A 25598-nucleotide genomic window follows, 5' to 3' on the forward strand; every position below is an offset into this window, starting at 1 on the left:
CCCCTTCTGATGCGCGCTCTTCACACTGAACCAAATAAAGTTATATTATGACAGTAGTGCACAAGTGCTCTATAGATTTCATAACACTTGACCTGCTGAAGGTTATTTTAATATTGTTTTGTACTTGATGACTCAGGTGTAACTCCTCCTCTGATAAAATTTGAGAAAAATTATAGAAAGAATTATCTTCGTTTTCCCATTTTACTGCTGATCAACCGTTTATAAAGGCAATAACCACTCGAAAATAATGGTTAATGAAATGATCGGGGTTCGAATGATTAGTAAGATTGGTAAAATGACGACGATTTCTGACTTTTGATAAACATTCAGACATAAATAAAAAGCCACCTTATCTACTTATAAACTATTTGACTGAGGTTGGTTTACTTTGGTCAGTATGATGTATCACTATTACTAATTTCAATGGCAGATTTTAACCTCTTGACTTAAGGAAACGCGTCTTGCGGATGATAAAGCACGTCTTAACGACACAGACTTTTTATACAACGACACGCATTTAAAACAGGGTCATCAAGAAGCGTCGTTTAGAGTGTGAATACAAATAAAACATAAAAACAGAAATATACTGCGACAAAAATGATTTGAAAAAGAACGAATGGACTCGGATTGATTGAGAAAAAAAATAAAAAAATTAAAATTAAACAAAAATTTTTTTAAGGATTTGGCGCTATTTGCGTGTTAAATTTGTAACGGTTGTGTTCGTGTGGAAAGCAAATAAACAAAACATTTTTCACTATTCACCAATAACATCCAGTGTGAATACACCTGAATATAGTCGGAGGTTACATCGGCCAAAACGTTTTAAAAAACAACCAAGATGAGAATAATAGTTCAAATAGTAAATAAATAATAATTAGAAATCATCATCTCCAAAAATATACATTCATCATATCAAAAAAACGGAATGGCTCGTATTTATTAATAATTTTATTTATTTATTTAAAAAAGACTTGGCGCTATTTGCGTTTCAAATTTCTAACGGCTGCGTTCGTTGGGAAAGCGAATAAACCTAACATTTTTCCCTATTCACCAATAACATCCAGTGTAAATGCACCAAATGATGGTTGAAGGTCACATCGGCCGAAACGTTGTGAAAGAAAAAACCAGGATGAGAATAATAGTTCAAATAATATAAAAAAATAATAATAAATTCTCATCTCAAAAATATACATTCATCATATAATAATGTGCGCTGCCTACGGTATTTTCTTTTTATTAATTATATTTATATCTTTATTAGGCTTTATATTTCGGGAGTATAACTCCTTGGCATGTTTCAATCGTGTGTTGGTCTTTGTCTAACTCGCATAAGATTTTATTTCTTTCTTTTCTTTTTTAAACTGTGTGTAATCATGTTGACTTTTTACCTTCGATTAACTGAATATATATATATATATATATATATATATATATATATATATATATATATATATATATATATATATATATAGTACTGTGCGTGGATGATTATATATTAACCTCCCCGCTTTGAGTTGCGCACTGTTGTAAATGTATCCCACCCGACGCTTATTTAGCTATTAGATGTGTAAATAAACTAACAGCTCGAGTACTGTATAAGTACTTGGCCCAAAACGTGATATATACATATCTTTAAAAGTGTGAATGTGTGTGAGGACAATTCTCAACCAACATACTAAACGAATTTTCGATCTACAGACTTGAAATTTGGTATATAGGGTATTCAGACGATAAAAACTTTGTAATCAGTTTTCATTCGGAAAAGAGGCTGCTAAGAGGTAAAAACTGAAATAGATACGTGAGAGTCATTAGATTTTTATCTGTTTGTCAACAGTTTCACAAATGCACATGCATTAATCGTTCACATGACAGATTCATTATGTTAAGAATAAATAGATTTGAAAGCCCTTTTTAAATTTATGTCAAGCTGGCCTAATAGTTATCGTATTTGACTCTCTGTCTGTAGATTTTGGTTTCGATCTCAGCTAGATTATTTTTTTTTTACTTATAAAAAGTGAATTGTTTAGAAAAAACGTAATACTTGCATGCACATGTCTCAGATTCTATATGAATTAAAATATAATAATGAGCATTTTAGGACCGGGCCAGCGCCAGGCAGCATGCTAGTATATATATATATATATATATATATATATATATATATATATATATATATATATATATATATATATATATATATATATATATATACTAGCAAAAGTACCCGTCGTTGACTGGGTTCAAAATCAGCCTACAGAAAATGGACTCTGATTTATGAAAGTATAATAGGTTATGAAAAGGAAGGGTTGTAAAGAGATAGCTTCGAATTTGGGGGTATCAAAACCAAAGTAAAATATGATTAAAGTAAAAAATAAACTAGGTAAACCCCATAATTTATTATACCATACATGTTCACACTGAAACACTTATCACAATATTCTGTGGATCTATATTAAAAAACCTTGTTAAACTTTGTGACATATTTCCATTCTATTGAGGTCAGGTGCGAACGAACATCCCATAATTTTATTATACCATATTTATTCAAGCTGAAACATAATTATCAAAGTATACTTACGCAGATAGATATGAAAAGTCATTATTAAAGTTTGTGCCTATTCCAATTCTATGGAGGCCAGGCGCGAACGCAGCCTCCACAATTTTATTATACAATCCCTATTTAAGTTAAAACATACTTATCAAATTATTAATGTACATCTATATCAAAAACACTTGTAAACGTTTTTTTTTTTAATTTTTACTTTTTTTTTATTTCCATACTTCGTGGACCAGGTGCGAACGCGAACCCCACAATTTTAATGAACCACTGTTCTGCCAGATCAAACATACCCATTCCTGTGTCGATACATCTACTATCATTATATGTAGTCAGTTTTTTTTTAAATAGTCAACCATATAGGAGCCTATTCGTGACCACACACACACACACACACACACATTCAGCTTTATATTATATATATATATATATATATAAATATATATATAGCTACTTCATTTACTCACATAAAATTAATATGCAAAAGTATAGATTTATGCGTAAACTTTAAGTATTTACTTCAAAAGTGCTCAATACATAGGTAGAGCTAGTTATTAATTTATAAAATATATATGGCAATTAAGCTACACTGAATATTCGGCGTTTCATCCACTCTAGGATTCCTCAGGCTTATGCGCATAAGCCATATATATTTTATAAATTACTATATATATATATATATATATATATATATATATATATATATATATATATAACCTAGACTTTTAAGGTTGTTTATATTTTATTAGAATCTATTTCGATTAATGTTGGAATAACGGCAATAAAAGTACTGACTCGTATGTTTTTTTTGTTTTTGTTTTTTAAGGTTTTTTTTACTTGTTGTGTAATTTTCTTTGTGCTTATTTTATATTTTCAGAAAATTGAATTTGCCATCTCACTTTTTCTTAAAGCAAAAGGTGGAGTCTGGCTGAAAGTTGAGCGACGTGAATAAAAAATATTTTTAATACTGTTACTATCTATCTGTCGCTTAGAATTTTTAAAAAAGTAATAAAATAATATTCACTGTACGTTTAGTCCTTTGCTTATAACGCTTAGGGAAGTAATTCAGTATATATTTAAGCAAACAATAGCAGTATCTGACCTAAGCATTAGCACTATTTGTAAACAAAACAATTGATTTATTCAGACTTTTAATTCTAAAAGTTGAAGGAAAGCTAACATATACTTCACTAGACGTTTAAGAGGTTTAATATATATGTAGTATAGCGTGGTTTGCTTTAAGAATTGTTAAGTAATTTTTGAAGGCTTACAATGCAGAAATGTATAATCGTTATGAGCAGATAAATAAATAAATAATTCAATAATTTTTTTATATTATTTTTTATATTTATTTATTTATCTACCTGAATTTTTTCAACTGTGGATTGTGTGTGCGTGCTTTCTTTTTCGTGATGAGAAAGAAATATCTAGTAGCCAATGTTGTTAACATTTATATGTGATTTGTGTTATTTTAGAGATATTTTCTTGATGCAATGCGTTACAGTCAGTATATTCTCCATGTTAAATACGTTCAGACAAGTTTTGTAATTCATCTCTGTGAATGAGTAAAAATATAAGTCTTAGCCGTTGTTTAGTACTGAATATCAAAGCCCTTATTCTGGTAATACAACCAGGACGCAAGGTTGAATTTAATTTGATTGAAAAAAGCGCCTATCATTAATGTCCGAACTCTTGGGTAGTATGTTATATATAGTAAGAGGTTGCAAATATATATAAATGTATATGAAATTAACGATAAAACTTTTATATCTCTTGATAAATTAATACGGTGACGTGAGTGGAGTGGGAGAACTTAATGGATAGAGAGTAGATCTGCTTGCTGTTTTCTTTATGGAAATACGTATTTGGGATTTTTTGAAGAAATATACTTTTTAAACGAGAATGAAGTGTACGCATAATTTTTTGAAACAGGCCATAAGTAGTGAATGGGAAAGATTTGTTCAGTTATTCGCTTATTGAAAACTGTGTAGTCAACAACAAAGTCGACTAACCTTATTGACAATGTATATGTGTGATTTAGAAATTTCTCCAGAAATCATTAATGTTTACCTATAATACGAAAATTAATGTCAAATACATTTTAAAAAAGAGCAAGTTTTCTGTATTTTTTACACAAAATAAATAAAAGTTGTAAAAGTAAATGAATACACGTGTTTTTTTTGGGGGGGGAGGGGTTGTTATTTTGTTTTTTTAGTTTTTTTGTAAAGTTTGTTTCAATTTTTGTAGCAAAAGTATTCACATCCAATCTATTTACGGTGATTTTGAGAGAAATACTTTGGAAAACGTTTAGGGAATTCTTGAATTATCTCCCCTTTCTCAAATTGTATTGTCTCCCCTTCTGATGCGCGCTCTTCACACTGAACCAAATAAAGTTATATTATGACAGTAGTGCACAAGTGCTCTATAGATTTCATAACACTTGACCTGCTGAAGGTTATTTTAATATTGTTTTGTACTTGATGACTCAGGTGTAACTCCTCCTCTGATAAAATTTGAGAAAAATTATAGAAAGAATTATCTTCGTTTTCCCATTTTACTGCTGATCAACCGTTTATAAAGGCAATAACCACTCGAAAATAATGGTTAATGAAATGATCGGGGTTCGAATGATTAGTAAGATTGGTAAAATGACGACGATTTCTGACTTTTGATAAACATTCAGACATAAATAAAAAGCCACCTTATCTACTTATAAACTATTTGACTGAGGTTGGTTTACTTTGGTCAGTATGATGTATCACTATTACTAATTTCAATGGCAGATTTTAACCTCTTGACTTAAGGAAACGCGTCTTGCGGATGATAAAGCACGTCTTAACGACACAGACTTTTTATACAACGACACGCATTTAAAACAGGGTCATCAAGAAGCGTCGTTTAGAGTGTGAATACAAATAAAACATAAAAACAGAAATATACTGCGACAAAAATGATTTGAAAAAGAACGAATGGACTCGGATTGATTGAGAAAAAAAATAAAAAAATTAAAATTAAACAAAAATTTTTTTAAGGATTTGGCGCTATTTGCGTGTTAAATTTGTAACGGTTGTGTTCGTGTGGAAAGCAAATAAACAAAACATTTTTCACTATTCACCAATAACATCCAGTGTGAATACACCTGAATATAGTCGGAGGTTACATCGGCCAAAACGTTTTAAAAAACAACCAAGATGAGAATAATAGTTCAAATAGTAAATAAATAATAATTAGAAATCATCATCTCCAAAAATATACATTCATCATATCAAAAAAACGGAATGGCTCGTATTTATTAATAATTTTATTTATTTATTTAAAAAAGACTTGGCGCTATTTGCGTTTCAAATTTCTAACGGCTGCGTTCGTTGGGAAAGCGAATAAACCTAACATTTTTCCCTATTCACCAATAACATCCAGTGTAAATGCACCAAATGATGGTTGAAGGTCACATCGGCCGAAACGTTGTGAAAGAAAAAACCAGGATGAGAATAATAGTTCAAATAATATAAAAAAATAATAATAAATTCTCATCTCAAAAATATACATTCATCATATAATAATGTGCGCTGCCTACGGTATTTTCTTTTTATTAATTATATTTATATCTTTATTAGGCTTTATATTTCGGGAGTATAACTCCTTGGCATGTTTCAATCGTGTGTTGGTCTTTGTCTAACTCGCATAAGATTTTATTTCTTTCTTTTCTTTTTTAAACTGTGTGTAATCATGTTGACTTTTTACCTTCGATTAACTGAATATATATATATATATATATATATATATATATATATATATATATATATATATATATATATATATATATAGTACTGTGCGTGGATGATTATATATTAACCTCCCCGCTTTGAGTTGCGCACTGTTGTAAATGTATCCCACCCGACGCTTATTTAGCTATTAGATGTGTAAATAAACTAACAGCTCGAGTACTGTATAAGTACTTGGCCCAAAACGTGATATATACATATCTTTAAAAGTGTGAATGTGTGTGAGGACAATTCTCAACCAACATACTAAACGAATTTTCGATCTACAGACTTGAAATTTGGTATATAGGGTATTCAGACGATAAAAACTTTGTAATCAGTTTTCATTCGGAAAAGAGGCTGCTAAGAGGTAAAAACTGAAATAGATACGTGAGAGTCATTAGATTTTTATCTGTTTGTCAACAGTTTCACAAATGCACATGCATTAATCGTTCACATGACAGATTCATTATGTTAAGAATAAATAGATTTGAAAGCCCTTTTTAAATTTATGTCAAGCTGGCCTAATAGTTATCGTATTTGACTCTCTGTCTGTAGATTTTGGTTTCGATCTCAGCTAGATTATTTTTTTTTTACTTATAAAAAGTGAATTGTTTAGAAAAAACGTAATACTTGCATGCACATGTCTCAGATTCTATATGAATTAAAATATAATAATGAGCATTTTAGGACCGGGCCAGCGCCAGGCAGCATGCTAGTATATATATATATATATATATATATATATATATATATATATATATATATATATATATATATATATATATACTAGCAAAAGTACCCGTCGTTGACTGGGTTCAAAATCAGCCTACAGAAAATGGACTCTGATTTATGAAAGTATAATAGGTTATGAAAAGGAAGGGTTGTAAAGAGATAGCTTCGAATTTGGGGGTATCAAAACCAAAGTAAAATATGATTAAAGTAAAAAATAAACTAGGTAAACCCCATAATTTATTATACCATACATGTTCACACTGAAACACTTATCACAATATTCTGTGGATCTATATTAAAAAACCTTGTTAAACTTTGTGACATATTTCCATTCTATTGAGGTCAGGTGCGAACGAACATCCCATAATTTTATTATACCATATTTATTCAAGCTGAAACATAATTATCAAAGTATACTTACGCAGATAGATATGAAAAGTCATTATTAAAGTTTGTGCCTATTCCAATTCTATGGAGGCCAGGCGCGAACGCAGCCTCCACAATTTTATTATACAATCCCTATTTAAGTTAAAACATACTTATCAAATTATTAATGTACATCTATATCAAAAACACTTGTAAACGTTTTTTTTTTTAATTTTTACTTTTTTTTTATTTCCATACTTCGTGGACCAGGTGCGAACGCGAACCCCACAATTTTAATGAACCACTGTTCTGCCAGATCAAACATACCCATTCCTGTGTCGATACATCTACTATCATTATATGTAGTCAGTTTTTTTTTAAATAGTCAACCATATAGGAGCCTATTCGTGACCACACACACACACACACACACACATTCAGCTTTATATTATATATATATATATATATATAAATATATATATAGCTACTTCATTTACTCACATAAAATTAATATGCAAAAGTATAGATTTATGCGTAAACTTTAAGTATTTACTTCAAAAGTGCTCAATACATAGGTAGAGCTAGTTATTAATTTATAAAATATATATGGCAATTAAGCTACACTGAATATTCGGCGTTTCATCCACTCTAGGATTCCTCAGGCTTATGCGCATAAGCCATATATATTTTATAAATTACTATATATATATATATATATATATATATATATATATATATATATATATATATATATAACCTAGACTTTTAAGGTTGTTTATATTTTATTAGAATCTATTTCGATTAATGTTGGAATAACGGCAATAAAAGTACTGACTCGTATGTTTTTTTTGTTTTTGTTTTTTAAGGTTTTTTTTACTTGTTGTGTAATTTTCTTTGTGCTTATTTTATATTTTCAGAAAATTGAATTTGCCATCTCACTTTTTCTTAAAGCAAAAGGTGGAGTCTGGCTGAAAGTTGAGCGACGTGAATAAAAAATATTTTTAATACTGTTACTATCTATCTGTCGTTTAGAATTTAAAAAAAGTAATAAAATAATATTCACTGTACGTTTAGTCCTTTGCTTATAACGCTTAGGGAAGTAATTCAGTATATATTTAAGCAAACAATAGCAGTATCTGACCTAAGCATTAGCACTATTTGTAAACAAAACAATTGATTTATTCAGACTATTTTAATTCTAAAAGTTGAAGGAAATCTAACATATACTTCACTAGACGTTTAAGAGGTTTAATATATATGTAGTATAGCGTGGTTTGCTTGAAGAATTGTTAAGTAATTTTTGAAGGCTTACAATGCAGATATGTGCAATCGTTATGAGCAGATAAATAAATAAATGATTCAATGATTTTTTATATTATTTTTTATATTTATTTATTTATCTACCTAAATTTTGTCAACTGTGGATTGTACTTATTTCAAAGGTCTTTTCGGGTAATAATCCATCATCAGTGGAGAAATAAATCCTATCTCTAGACTGTCAATGTTAAAGTGGCTGTTATGTTTAGATTATAAATCTAATCGCTCAAACATATAACTCATATATTAGTAAAAATAGATTTTTTTTTTTTTTTTTTTTTTAATAAATTAAGTTAAACCAATTACCGCCCTTAGACTCGTAAATCAAATAATAAATAAAGCCATGACAATTATCTCCCCTTAAAAACTTGCAAAAAAAAAAAAAAAAAAAAAAAAAACTCTCTCTCTATAGATATTAACTGTAGCGTCTCTAAATCAAAATACGCTAACGGAAACAATTTACTGCACGAGCGTCGCCCTTTTAAAATTCATCATTCAATAAAATAAAAAGCTATAGCAAACATCTAAATGACTACTTTAAATACAGTTCCTGATTTCAAAAAAAGGAAAACCAAAAGGTAATTATATATATATATATATTTTTAAATCAAATTTATTATGTAAATTCAAAAATATATATTTTTTTCTACTCATTTCTATCTCTAACCTATACCAATTTCCTTATTAATTTTCTTATAAATTTTATATCCAAACCTTTTACTTCAATTTTTCAGATTCATCTGCCTTACTTTTAATGCTAGGTTTATTTTTGGTGTCTTTTCAATTCAATAGAAATCCTCCTAAATTTGCTGATGAGGAGACCGTGCTTACCAAAAAAACTATGTATAATTATTCTACGTGACTTCATGTATACCACAAATAAAAAGCACGGATTTCCGAAACGATCGTACAGATAATTGACTTTGTTGTTGTTCCTTCTTATGAAACTGATTTTTAATTTAATTAAATTTTGATTTTTAAATTTTAAAAATTTTAAAACTTTTAAATTATAAATCACATTACTTAATATTGAATTAGCTCTAGGACATTTAACTATCGAGCTTATTATATATCTAAATTACAACGAGCATTTCCTGTATTTTAATTAAACTAGTAATTTCACTATTACATTAAAATACACTTAGCTCTTTAGACTATTATTCTAATCTCCTTTAAATTATATATATATATATATATATATATATATATATATATATATATATATATATATATAGTAGAAATGGTAATTAATAAAAACTGAAGAAAGTGCTCAATACTGTTGTAGAGCAAATATGCGTTTTATTTTTTATTACCGTATCTTTCTGTTAAGTTACATTATTGTTTTCGCTACCCGGCCGTGAGGAAGCTACAGACGGCACAAAAAACGGCCTGGTAGCGAAAACAATAATGTAACTTAACAGAAAGATACGGGAATAAAAAATAAAACGCACATTTGCTCTACAACAGTATTGAGCACTTTCTTCAGTTTTTATTAATTACCATTTCTACTAAATATTTGCTCCTACCCGGTTGAGCACTATACCCTAAAAACTTGGACTATTACCCTATGCCGAAAGTCTAAGGAAGCTACAGACGACCAAAAAACGGCCGGGTAGCGAAAACAATAATGTAACTTAACAGAAAGATACGGTAATAAAAAATAAAACGTATATATATATATATATATATATATATATATATATATATATGTGTGTGTGTGTGTGTGTGTGTGTGTGTGTGTGTGTGTGTGTGCTTTCTTTTTCGTGATGAGAAAGAAATATCTAGTAGCCAATGTTGTTAACATTTATATGTGCGTTGTGTTATTTTAGAGATATTTTCTTGATGCAATGCGTTACAGTCAGTGTATTCTCCGTGTTAAATACGTTCAAACAAGTTTTGTAATTCATCTCTGTGAATAAGTAACAATGTAAGTCTTAGCCGTTGTTTAGTACTGAATATCAAAACCCTTATTCTGTTAATACAACCAGGACGCAAGGTTGAATTTAATTTGATTGAAAAAAGCGCCTATCATTAATATCCGAACTCTTGTGTAGTATGTTATATATAGTAAGAGGTTGCAAATATATAAATATATATGAAATTAAAGATAAAACTTTTATATCTCTTGATAAATTAATACGGTGACGTGAGTGGAGTGGGAGAACTTAATGGATAGAGAGTAGATCTGCTTGCTGTTTTCTTTATGGAAATACGTATTTGGGATTTTTTGAAGAAATATACTTTTTAAACGAGAATTAAGTGTACGCATAATTTCTTGAAACAGGCCATAAGTAGTGAATGCAAAAAATTTGTTCAGTTATTCGCTTATTGAAAACTGTGTAGTCAAGAACAAAGTCGACTAACTTTATTAACAACGTATATGTGTGATTTTGAAATTTCTTCAGAAATCATTAATGTTTACATATAATACGAAAATTAATGTCAAATACATTTTTAAAAAGAGCAAGTTTTCTGTATTTTTTACACAAAATAAATAAAAGTTGTCAAAGTAAATGAATACACAGGTTTTTGGGGGTTTTTTTTTTGTTTGTATGCTTTGTGTTTTAGTTTTTTTGTAAAGTCTGTTTCAATTTTTGTAGCAAAAGTATTCACATCCAATGTATTTACGGTGATTTTGAGAGAAATCCTTTGGAAAACGTTTGGGGAATTCTTGAATTATCTCCCCTTTATCAAATTGTATTGTCTCCCCTTCTGATGCGCGCTCTTCACACTGAACCAAATAAAGTTATATTATGACAGTAGTGCACAAGTGCTCTATAGATTTCATAACACTTGACCTGCTGAAGGTTATTTTAATATTGTTTTGTATTTGATGACTCAGGTTTAACTCCTCCCCTGATAAAATTTGAGAAAAATTATAGAAAGAATTATCTTCGTTTTCCCATTTTACTGCTGATCAACCGTTTATAAAGGCAATAACCACTCGAAAATAATGGTTAATGAAATGATCGGGGTTCGAATGATTAGTAAGATGGGTAAAATGACGACGATTTCTGACTTTTGATAAACATTCAGACATAAATCAAATTCAACTTATCTACTTATAAACTATTTGACTGAGGTTGGTTTACTTTGGTCAGTATGATGTATCACTATTACTAATTTCAATGGCAGATTTTAACCTCTTGACATAAGGAAACGCGTCTTGCGGATGATAAACCACGTCTTAACGACACAGACTTTTTATATACAACGACACGCATTTAAAACAAGGTCATCAAGAAGCGTCGTTTAGAGTGTGAATACAAATTAAACATAAAAACAGAAATAGATTGCGACAAAAATAATTTGAAAAAGAACGAATGGACTCGGATTGATTGAGAAAAAGAATTAAAAAATTAAAATTAAACAAATTTTTTTTAAAGGATTTGGCGCTATTTGCGTGTTAAATTTGTAACGGTTGTGTTTGTGTGGAAAGCAAATAAACAAAACATGTTTTACTATTCACCAATAACATCCAGTATGAATACACCTGAATATAGTCGGAGGTTACATCGGCCAAAACGTTTTAAAAACAACCAAGATGAGAATAATAGTTCAAATAATAAAATAAATAATAATAAGAAATCATCATCTCAAAAAAAATATACATTCATCATATCAAAAAAACGGAATGGCTCGTATTTATTAATAATTTTATTTATTTATTTAAAAAAGACTTGGCGCTATTTGCGTTTCATATTTCTAACCACTGCGTTCGTTGGGAAAGCGAATAACCCTAACATTTTTTTCACTATTCACCAATAACATCCAGTGTGAATGCACCAAATGATGGTCGGAGGTCACATCGGCCGAAACGTTGTGAAAGAAACAACCAGGATGAGAATAATAGTTCAAATAATACAAAAAATAATAATAAATCCTCATCTCAAAAATATACATTCATCATATAATAATGTACGTTGCCTACAGTATTTTCTTTTTATTAATTATATTTATATCTTTATTAGGCTTTATATTTCGGGAGTATAACTCCTTGGCATGTTTCAATCGTGTGTTGGTCTTTGTCTAACTCGCACAACGTTTTATTTCTTTCTTTTCTTTTTTAAACTGTGTATAATCATGTTGAGTTTTTTACCTTCGATTAACTGGATATATATATATATATATATATATATATATATATATATATATATATATATATATATATATATATATAATACTGTGTGTGGATGATTATATATTAACCTCCCCGCTTTGAGTTGCGCACTGTTGTAAATGTATCCCACCCGACGCTTAGTTAGCTATTGAATGTGTAAATAAACTAACAGCTCGAGTACTGTATAAGTACTTGGCCCAAAACGTGATATATACATATCTTTAAAAGTGTGAATGTGTGTGAGGACAAAACGTGGTGAGACGACAACAACTATGGAAAGCAGTAATTGCAGTGAATGCAGTCAGGAGATTCGGAGTTCCCATCCGTCGCGCTTACCCCCTGACGAAGGCCAGAGAAATAGTTGGCCTAAACGTCCTGAAACAACAAAGAAAAGATGAGGATAATAGTCCGCAATAAATAAAAATTAATAAATAATACTAATCTCAATAATGAATTCCAATTAAATAATATATCCTCAGTTTTCTTCATTTTACAGATTACTGAAGTTTTAAGATTTAAAAAAAAGGACACGTCCAATACTCAGCATATTTTTTATGTTTGAACCATGTTTTTATGTTTTGGTATTTTGTTACATGGATTCATATAAATCTGATACCAAACACAAAAATATTAATATTAAAAGTTATCTTTAATTTTAAAACTAATGACAATCGAAATTGCTTAGCGGTCAAGTAAGACAGTTGAAATTAACGGAATATTATTTGTAGGTTCTAAAACTAGAGCTCTTTATGATAAAAAAGACGCAGCGGTTGCATTACCGCTATGGTAGAAAAATAAGTGTTCACTAAGCATTTAAGGTACTTACAATCCGCTAAAACAGAAACGGAGAAGGTGAATTACGACAGAATTCGAGCAAAAAAGCAAATTTCCTGGATATGAAACGTAACGTGATTGAACTTCTAATAGTTCGGTCTTCGAACAAAGTAACTTATATATATATATATATATATATATATATATATATATATATATATATATATATATAGAGAGAGAGAGAGAGAGAGAGAGAGAGAGAGAGAGAGTAAATGAAGTAGTTATATATATATAACTACTTCATTTACTCACATAAAATTAATATACGAAAGTATAAATTTATGCGTAAACTTTAAGTATTTACTTCAAAAGTGCTCAATACGTAGGTAGAGCTAGTATGTAAATTATAAAATATATATGGCGATTAAGCTACACTGAATATTCCGCGTTTCATCCACTCTAGAACTCTTCGGGCTTATGTGATTGGCTCTCGTTTTTATATACGCACCTTCTATTGAGATTTTAGTTAGCCAATCAGCTTTCTAGTATCCACCGCGCCCTTCCTATCAGCTAATGGACATGCACTTCCGGACAAAGACCAATTTGACCTCTGGTTGACCTGTTCCTTTGTGTGTTCTCTATTTAGCCTGTATATTTAGTTACTTGACCTGTTTTAAATCTAGGTTAGGGTTTTTATGTTAGTTTATATATATATATATATATATATATATATATATATATATATATATATATATATATATATATGTACATATATATATGTGTGATAGTTTATGTATATTCATGTTTATTTAATTAATTTGTTTGTTTATTCTCTATTGTTTTTGTTAGTTTTAAAATTATTTTGTATCGCTATTCTAGAGTAAATTTTATTCTGTGAACACAGTTGTTCGCTATATCGCTTCTACAGTTTAATAGACGTTAGGGTTCTTTAAAGTACAGGATATCAAATTTTTCTATGAAGGCATAATCTACATGTGGTAGCTGTATTATTATTTTCCATTTGACTACCGGCGAATGTCCGCTTTCCTTAAGTTCCCAGTATTTATTTGTTGGCGTGGTTTTCATACGGTGTTTTTTATTGTTGAATCTACTTTTGTGGTCATAATAAAGAATATAAAAATGATTTTATGTTCTTTTGTTTGTGTTGTAAGTCCAATATTTCGTTAAAACTAGCCTCATCAGGGTAGTTAGTCAGTCCGTAGCTATTTTTTTCTTCATTTTGTTATTATAGATGAAGTCCTGGAGAAGAAATTTAAAAATACGATCTGTACATTTTTGACGTGTGCGTTCGCCCCAGTTTCGAGCAGGAATATTTAAAAATACGAACTGTACATTTCAAAATAAGTGTCTTCAAATAGTGTGCAACTATTTTCTTATTTCATATTCCTGCTCGGAACTGGGGCGAACGCACATGTCAAAAATGTACAGATCGTATTTTTAAATTTCTTTTCCAGGACTTACTTCCTCTATAACAACAAAATGAAGAAAAAACAATATTCGAATATCTATGTATCTCGTATAGACATCAAATTTTATCCTCAGAAAGGAAATCCTTGATTTCTGAGATCTTCAATTGAAGTAAAATGAAACACACACACACACACACACACACATATATATATATATATATATATATATATATATATACTAACAAAAGTACGCGTCGTTGACTAGGTTCAAAAACAGTCTACAGAAAATGGACTCTGATTTATGAAAGTATGATAGGTTATGAAAAGGAAGGGTTGTAAATTTGGGTTGAATTTGGGAGTATCAAAACCAAAGCAAAATATGATTAACGTAGAAATAAAATAGATAAACCTCATAATTTATTATGCAATACCTGTTCACAATATTCTGTGGATCTATATTATAAAACCTTGTTAAACTTTGTGACATATTTTCATTCTATGGAGGTCAGGTGTGAACGAACACCCCATAATTTTATTATACCATATTTCTTCAAACAGAAACATAATTATCAAAGTATACTTACACAGATAGACATGAAAAGTCTTTATTAAAGTTTGTGCCTATTTTCAATCTATGGAGGCCATGCGCGAACGCAGACCCCCACAATTCTATTATACCATCCCTATTTAAGTTAAAACATACTTATCAAAGTATTCTTATGTACATCTATATCAGAAACACTTGTAAACGTTTTTTTTATAATTTTTAAATTTTTTATTTCCATATTTTGTGGACCAGGCGCGAACGCTGGCCCCACAATTTTAATGAACCTCTGTTCTGCCAGATCAAACATACCCATTCCTGTGCCTCGATACATCTTCTATCATTATATGTAATCAGTTTTTTAACCATATAGGAGCCTATTCGTGACCCGACACACACACACACACACACACACACACACACACACACACGTTCCGCTTTATTATATATGTATGTATATATATAAATATATATTGAGTAATAGAAGGATATATATATACTTCTATTACTCAATATCTATATATATATATATAGATATATAAGTGAAAGTGTCTGTGTAGATGTGTATTTGTGTGTCTGTATGTCTGCGTACATTTCCCTACGCAATAACTCTGTCAATTTTTAGTCTACAGACTCGAAATTTGATATACAGGGTACTGAGATTTGGGAAAATCGATGTGATCGGTTTTTGGCCAGAAATTTGACGATTAAGGCGTCAAAGTTCAACGATTTGACCTTGGAGAACTCTACCAAACTCCTCCGACAATTTTGGGTCTACGCACTTAAAATTGTAGATATAGGTTCCTTGGTCAGGGATCTAACTTAATAACTTTATTTGAGCACAAAACAATAAATTTTAAGGGGTCATAATAGGGGTCAATTTTTTTTAAAATTGACCTCTGCGGTCTCTTCCAAATTACTCAGACAATTTCTTGTCTAAATATTTGAAATTTTACATATAGGATATTCAGAGATAGGGCAAGCTTTTTCATCAGTTTGGGTCGAACATTTTTAGTTACCAATATATAAATGTATATATGTATGTCTGTTTGCATGTGTGCCTTAAACTTTCAATAGAGGCGACGGGTTTTACCAAGATCAGTATCGTTTTAAAGTTCGACCTTTCATACGACAAATATCGAAAAATTGGCTAAAAACATTAATATCTTCCCCTTCAACTAGGCACTTTTCTACAGGGGGGGTCACTTTTTTCGCCGATATTTTTGAAAGTTATCCTCATTTTTAGATTGTCTAGACTAAATTTTTTTTAAATGTCGCTTCCGTTTTGGCGGTGGTCGTAACAGCATAAACATTAGGTTTTACCCCGTTCTTTTCCTCCTTTGCGGTACGAGTTCGAGCCTGCCTTCCTACTACCACTTTTTTTTTTTTGCTCAACATACACATGCAAACACCGGGCAACGCCGGGCTGAAACGCTAGTATATATATATATATATATATATATATATATATATATATATATATATATATATATATATATATATGTATATATAGAGAGAGAGACAGACAGACAGAGACAGAGACAGAGTAATAGAAGGATATATATATATATCCTTCTATTACTCAATATATATATATACATATATATATATATTGAGTAATAGAAGGATGTATATATATATACACACACACACACACACATATATATATACATATATATATATATATTGAGCAATAGAAGGATATATAACGAGGATAGATAGAAGAGAGTAAATTTGATTATATAAGCGGAGATTTATCTGATAATATAAAGCTCAACAAATTTCAATGGAGCTTATATAGGAGACAATAGGAGTGGAAAATGGATTCACAAAGACTCTATACTGGAAAATATAGAATATATATATATGAATCATTTATTTTATAAGGGTATACAGATTGAGGTTTATTTTTTTCAGTTCCAGGGGGTTTATTCATCCAGACTTTACGTTAGTCTGTAGCATACATAAGACACCCACACCGAGAAATGCAGACGATCTTACTTCCTGCTGGTGAGGTACATAAACACTAAATCTCATAATAATGCGCTACGAATATACAAGACTCAAAAAAGTTTATTTTATACGACGTAAAAATTTATTTTATATCTGTACGTGGTATAAAATTTAGAATAACTAAAGTTGATGTATTTTAATAATAATAATAATAATAATAATAATAATAATAATAATAATAATAATAATAATAATAATAATAATAATAATAGGAGAAAAATGCCAGCTCCTCCATAGAATGTAAACTAGAAAGGTTTTCTGTCATATATCTAAACGTAAATGCAAACACTATAAGAACTCAAACCTGATATCCACACGACAATGTGTACAAACACCCTCATCCCCACCCACATTCTTTACTACCAGCGAACAAATTCAATGGGGTAAGGGAAACCTATCTTCAAATCCACTGCTACAGCGTACTTATTTCGACTTATACTAAGTACAATACTTAGGGGTTTTTTCTGTTTGTATGTGCTCTGTCTTTTCATGAGTGCACGATACCTCTCATATACACGAAAGGTATACACTATCCATGCGTCAAAAGCAGAGGTAAACAATTCTGAGCCTGGCGTTGCCACAAACACCATAATATGAAAAATATCCAATACAAATAACTCAAACCGTGGGACGCAGAAGAAAGATCTGGGTGTTATGATCGGCAAATGCTCCCTCGGTGGCCAGCATGGAGGTCCGGTCGTCATCCTGCAAATGTTAGCCCACTCTCTAATTTCAGAAACACAGATAACACGGACGATGAACGAGTAAGTATAATCTCCAATTCCAGGAACCAAAATGATACCGACCAAAAAGAACACAGCCAATATAACCAACAAAAAAAATGACCGAAAGAAGAAATAGACAACAAAAGAGAATAGACTGGCAATGGAATATTATTATAGAAGCCGTTACATGGAGGATATAGGAAACGAATATAAGAGCTATAGGACCAGTGACTATCATACAAAAGAACAAAAGATTGATCTAGATCAAAGTTTGAATTCCTGACATAACCAATCGGCCGGTTGAAGAATAAAGAAACCAATTATGTTTGTAACTGTTGTCTCGTGTCGTCATTCCTTACAACAAAAAGGTAAATGTGTTTTTATCATCATCTTGTGACGAACTTTGTATAACCCTTACAAGTAATGTGCCTCCTCCATCATAAGTGAAGTATCTCCTCCCGTCTATATGTGTTAACAAGAATCATCCGAGTCTGATATAAATGTCTCCCTCGTTATGATCGTCATCTGTTCTGAGTTCCCGTTAATTTGTCCCCAATATGTACCCCTATGCAACACAACCTCTTTCTCCACAGAAGAGATTCACAGGCCTGTCTCTGCTCTGTCGCTATTTTTATGGTAAGTGCTCGACTGAGCTCCAATCTATGCAACATTATTACCGAATAAATAATGCTTTTCTTTTGCAGATATGGAAGAAAAACCTTTCGTTTTTATCATGGTCTTGGACTTGATGGACCAGAACCAATGGCTTATCTCGGGAATCTTAAAGAAATCATGCAATTTGTGAGTACTTCGCAATTAAAAGAAAGAATACTTTCTTTCGATTATTTAAATATATTTATATTTAATAGATATTAAATCCGAAAGACATTTTATGTACGAAAAATTGTTATATGTATGTGCTGTGGTAGCTTTTTTGCAGATCACATGACGACGAATCATTAGTTGATTTAGCCACGTGATTTACAGATAGAAAACACGCGACAATAGAATGATTTTTCTTACACATTCTACCCTGAATGCCTCTGTCATTCGTAAATGGGTGGACATTTATCTCAATCTCAGGGAGGTTTTTTGTTTGTTTTTTGTTTTGTTTTTTGGGGGGGTTTGGGGGGGGGGTTTCTCAAATAATTAAGTGAATGAAATCAATCAATATTACAGATTTATTCTACCTAACAAGTTAGGGGTCATACTTAATCAGAATGTATAAAGTTAATAAGTGTATCGCTGTTAATTTCTCCGTTTTCTCTCTATATGCATATAAGCAGACACAAAAATACTGATTAGCTTTGTATAATCTATATATTAATACCGTAATACCTTTAACAGACGTACGTACGCATATCAGTTTCCAGATTATGAATTAATCCATAGTGAGGTACTATTTATGAAAGAGGATGATAGAAGGTGATACCTTACTACGAACATTCAATTAATATATAAATACGTTAATTTAATATTGGTAGTATGTTATCACTTCCTATACTCCTTTTTAATAAACAGGATCTCCCGATCACCGAAGACGCAAGTTGAAAAATAAATAAATAAATAAATAAATGATGTCGCTTTTGGATCGTACGTGAAACGAAAATATACCTTCTTGGTTTTTTGGCTAGGATCTAAGGATAGTATCCATTCTGTCTAATGATGGTATAATGATATCATGAGATTTCCGTTCGCGCCTGGCGTCCACACAATGGAAATATGTCACAGACTCCTATAAGGATATTTGAGATAAACCATAATAACCAGATATATTCTGACACTACATTAACCCGATTACTTAGATAAATACTTTTACAGTTTTAATAAAGGGCAACAATAATATCGCTGGGTCTCCATTTGGACTGAACGTCCACAGAATGCCCAGCAGCATATATTACATATGAAAGATGCTGTTGTAGAATTTCCAGAGGTCCCGCTAGTCGAAGATGAATCTAATAACAGTAGAAAACCATTTGAAAATACAATTATAACATCGTGAAATAAGAATGTGTTTCGAATACACCCATTCAAGTCGGTATGATTTATCATACATTCTTTAAGAGATGAGTTTATTTTCATTTGTAATGTTTTTATAAATTATTATGTTTTCATAAATTATTATGTTTTTATGAATTATTATGTTTTTATAAATTATTGTGTTTTCATAAATTATAATATTTTTATAAATTATTATGTTTTATAAATTATTATGTTTTTATAAATGATTATGTTTTATAAATTATTATGTTTTCATAAATTATTATGTTTTCATAAATTATTATGTTTTTATAAATTATTACGTTTTTATAAATTATTGTTTTTATAAATTATTATGTTTTTATAAATTAGTATGTTTTATAATTTATTATGTTTTCATAAATTATTCTGTTTTTATAAATTATTCTGTTTTTATAAATTATTATGTTTTCATAAAGTATTATGTTTTTATAAATTATTATGTTTTTATAAATTATTTTGTTTTTATAAATTATTATGTTTTCATAAATTATTATGCTTACATAAATTATATGTTTTTATAAATTATTATGTTTTTATAAATTATTATGTTTTCATAAATTATTATGTTTTCATCTGGAAAATCTACAACAGTGTAGTAAATAATGGGCAATCAACAATTCCCCCACTAACCACCAATCACGAGTTTGTCTCCTCAGCAACTGAGAAGGCTAACATGCTTGCCAGTCGGTTTGCCTCCAACTCCACACTGGACCCTTCCAAACACCCCCTACCTGACTTTCCTATGCGGACAGACGCCACGCTAGACGATCTGAAAACCACCCCTGCTCAGGTGCATGCTATCATAAAAAACCTTGACACTTCAAAAGCATGTGGACCTGATCTCATCCCAGCTGTGCTATTAAAAAATGCTCAGCCAAAGTAGCTCCAGTTCTCTCCAAACTCTACAACAAATGCCTTAATGAAGCTTGCTTTCCGGGCTATTGGAAAACTGCTTCTGTTGTACCAGTATTCAAGAATTCTGGAGAAAGGACTGACCCATTAAATTATCGCCCCATTAGCCTCCTCCCACTTTTTGCTAAAATATTTGAGACCTTAATTAACCATGCTCTAGTCCATCACCTTACAGATACTAAGCTTCTGACTGACCAACAATAGTGATTTAGACAAGCCCGTTCCACAGCAGACATCCTAACTGTAATCTCTGAACGTATATACCATTCACTGGACAAAGCGGGGGAGGGCAAAGCGGTAGCTCTAGATATATCTAAGGCTTTTGACAGGGTATGGCATGAGAGTCTCCTCAGTAAAATCAGATCATACGGTATCACTGGTAGAATACTTAACATAATTAAATCCTTCTTAGATAAGAGAAAAATCCACGTTGTCCTCGACGATCGAACATCTAAACAATATGATATAAATGCGGGAGTGCCCCAGGGGTCTATCCTTGGACCTCTATTGTTCCTGATATTCATAAATGACCTCCCCGACAAAATTGCCTCTGAGATAGGTAGATATTTATTTTTATCTATAAGAGAGAAAAGACTATTAAGATCGGATTTTTTCGAATTTTGATACTCACTTCTTTCTGTCCAAAACCTATCTAAGAACATTGCCAGACATATAAATTAGCTTTGTGTGAAATTGGCAAAAGATAGGCTCAGCCGTCTCGGAACCTATGAGGAAGGAACTCAGACACACACACACACACACACACACACACGAACACACAAAGTTATTTTTATATAAGAGTGTAGATGTAGATGTAGGTTCTAGGAGATGTCTATGTTATAGAAAGATTTGCCTCTAGTAAGAGAGTCGCATTACGTGTTTTTGCGACAGTATGGTAAAATAAAAACAAAATAACTCAGCAACAAGACAGAAAAGATGAGTTTTTAATAAAAAAAAATAAAACTGTCGTTTGGGTCACAAATGAACTTCAATGGTAAGATAACCGTCTAAAATTGCGAAAAATTAGTATACCACAGAGTATTTTCAGCTGCATTTAATTTTCTCATTACATAAAAAATTTGATGAGCTTGGAACTTATTACACCTGTTAGTTTTGTTCCTTTTAAACCAGGGAGAGAGAATAAGGAAGATTGCACTATAAAAGGGTTAATGGTTAAATAAAAAATAAAAAAAAATAAAAACGCACGTACAGTTCTCTCAGCGAATCATGTTTCTGAATTTTTGAGATAAGGATTGATTATTTGGATCATTTGGATTCTTCGAACAACTGTTCTCATCTTGTGTCTTATTTTCACAAGATTTAGGTCGATGTAACCTTCAACCTTCTTCAGGTATATCATGTGAAACTCAAGAATTTTTCCGTCAGACTACAGAATCTTTCTGTCTAACGGAACGGAGATGGCATGCTCTTGTAATTCACAACTGGCGGATGCACTGAGGATTTAACTTTCTATCTACAGAAGAGTGTAAATTTACAACGGAATACTAAGTACTTTATCCACTACGCCACAGATCCTTGCGGAGAAATTTAGTATAGATTATAGGAACGTATATTTAAACGAGAGCACTCTACTCGGTGGATTAAGTAAAGGCCACCTTTCGAAATTCCGTACGTACGGTAGAAAGATTCCTGTTTCGACAAGATACCCCTGAAGAACGTCAGAGGTTACATCGATCGAAACGTTGCGAAAATAACACTCCTGATGAGAACAGTAGTCCTAAAAGTCCAAACATACGCATTGAGGAGAAATTTTTATTTTAATTTGATAAGATAAGTCAAGAATTGCATGATTATACCACAGAGTGTTTTTAATTACGTTAAGTTTTTTTTTATCGCATAAAAATTTGATAACCTTTGGACGTATTGAACATGTATTTTTTTTTTTGTTCTTTTCCAACAAGATTTACAAGAGAAACAAAGGAAAACTGCGACATAAAAGGGTTAAAGATCTCAGAAAACAGTGGAGTTATAGTTTCAACAATGAGTTTACATCGTGATCCAAAATATTGGTCTGAACCGGATAAGTTTGATCCGGAACGGTGACTGTCAAATCAATGCTTTTTATGACAAAGAGTCGTGACATTTGAACCGATTTCAATTAACTAAACTGGTTCAACCTTACAATATTGTTTTAAATTATAAGCCTCAAACATAGGTGGTTTAAACGTTAATTTGAATTATATAGATATCCATCCCTGTTGTATCTATTAAAGAACCCAAGAGTATCTATTATTAATTTGTCTAGGCATGGGTATTCAGATTATCTATATATTAATACCTTAGTATCTTTAACGCACTACGTACGTGTGTCACGGTTTCCAGATTATAAATTATTCGACCGGGAGATCCTATTTATTAAAAAGGAGGAGAGAAGGTGATAACATACTACAAACATTGAATTACTATATAGATTCGCGTATGTAATGTTCGTAATATGTTATCACCTTTTATCCTCCTTTTTAGTAAATAGGATCTCCCGATCACCGAAGACGCAATTTAAAAACTAATGTCATTTTTGGGCCGTACATGGAAATATAATATACCTTATTGCTTTCCTGGTTAGGAATCAATGGTAGTATATGTTCTGTCTAAAGATGATATAATATCGTGGAATTTCCGTTCAAGCCTAGCGTCCATTCAATGGAAATATGTCATAGACATTGAAGGATATTGGAGAAAAACCAGATATATTCTTACACTACATTAGCCAGATTACTTAGAAAAGGTAATAACATTTAAAGTTTTAACAAAAGTGTTATAATAATATGGCAGGGTCTCCATTCACGCTAAACATCTACAGAATAGCCAATAGCAATATATTAGATATAAAAGATGCCGCTGTGGAATTTCCACAGGCCCTGCTGGTTTCGATTAAAACTTCAGCAATGATTAACAGATGTAATACTGATATGCTCTTTAATACAGAAATAAACGCAACTAAAAAATGAATATATAAACTGTTTTAATTTTTTGGTGATATCTAAAAACTAATAAATAAATGGATTTGAGCTGAAAAAGTAGGAGATTATGTAAAACTAATTTAGATTTCAAAAGAATTTTTTTTTTTAATTTCACTTTTTAAGTTCAATGCTTTTTTAGTAAAATAATTTTGTTTTTGATTTCAACAATTTATTCAGTTATTTACCATTTTTGCAATTTCAGATTCAACGAAGAAAATAAAACCATTTACGTATCTTCCTTTTGGTGATGGGCCACGAATTTGTCTTGGAAGGCGATTGGCTATGCTTGAATTGAAAATGGTTATTTCAGAAGTATTGAGAAAATTTCGTTTTTTACCTTCGGAAAAGTCTGGGGTAAGCAAACAAAATGAAAGGGTAAAGCGCTCTGTAATCTGGTTGAGCAATCATCTATGAAAAATGTCTGTCACGAGTAATGTAATACTGTTACGTTACCAGTAATGTAACGTTGTACCGTCTCTTAATTATGAATTGTATTCGGATGTGAACTCGTTCAACTTCAGACTTTATACTTTAAATGTTGAAAGCTTGCAATAAAGGTCAAGAAATATCGTACACTTTATTTAGAGAAAACGGCATTTCGGCATATTTCTCGGGACATTTAATTGTTGCATTACCTCCCTTGTTTTCTAGACGGTGATAACTGATTTGGCGTAGCTGAAGGAATTTATCACATTCTTAGACGAATTATTATTAGTAGTAGTATTAGTATAAGTAGTATTAGTAGTATTAGTAGTAGTAGTAGTAGTAGTAGTAGTAGTAGTAGTAGTAGTGTGACGTAAGAATGATTCTTTTCTGTAAAAAAAATGTTTATTTACTTTTTAGACTGTTTCACATTTTGTTTTACCGTTATTTCCTTGTTTTATCGTTATTTCCATGGCAAGTGGTCGTCTGAGCTCCAATCTCTGGTCTCCCTCGCCAATCTTTCACGAGAAACACCCGTCTAGCTGAAACCACTATCAATAATTTTCCCCACTCTTTATCTGTGCCTAAATCATAACGTAGAACAAAGCTTCTTTCTTAAACGTACACGTATGTGGAACTCTCTCCCGTTTGCCTGTTTCCCACCTGACTACAACTTGGATGTCTTCAAGTTCAACATAAACAAATTCCTGATAAACCGCTCCCTTAAGTAAGACACTTTATCAGATCTCCAATACTAACGACTACTACGATATTATCCCATTGATTACTGTACACAAAATAACTCTTATCCCCGAGTGGCTTCTAGGCCTTGATAAGTGGTGACTACCATGAAAAAAAACATTAAAAATAGTTTTTACAAGAAATAAATATTACACATTTATTAAATAAATATAAGAA

General features: G+C 30.9%; 1 protein-coding gene across 1 annotated transcript in view; it reads left to right on the top strand.

The window, feature by feature from the left end:
- LOC145299906 (cytochrome P450 3A13-like) overlaps window positions 1–24633 on the top strand; it is a 67049-nt gene extending 42416 nt beyond the window's left edge. The window contains exons 14-15 of the transcript XR_013872162.1: window positions 19047–19143; window positions 24460–24633. The gene's annotated coding sequence lies outside the window, so the exon portion shown is untranslated. The remainder of the gene's footprint in view (window positions 1–19046; window positions 19144–24459) is intronic.
- Window positions 24634–25598: the final 965 nt, after the last annotated feature.

This window comes from Euprymna scolopes, chromosome 2, assembly GCF_053919585.1.
Source record: "Euprymna scolopes isolate OS-2025 chromosome 2, ASM5391958v1, whole genome shotgun sequence".
NCBI lineage: Eukaryota > Metazoa > Mollusca > Cephalopoda > Sepiida > Sepiolidae > Euprymna > Euprymna scolopes.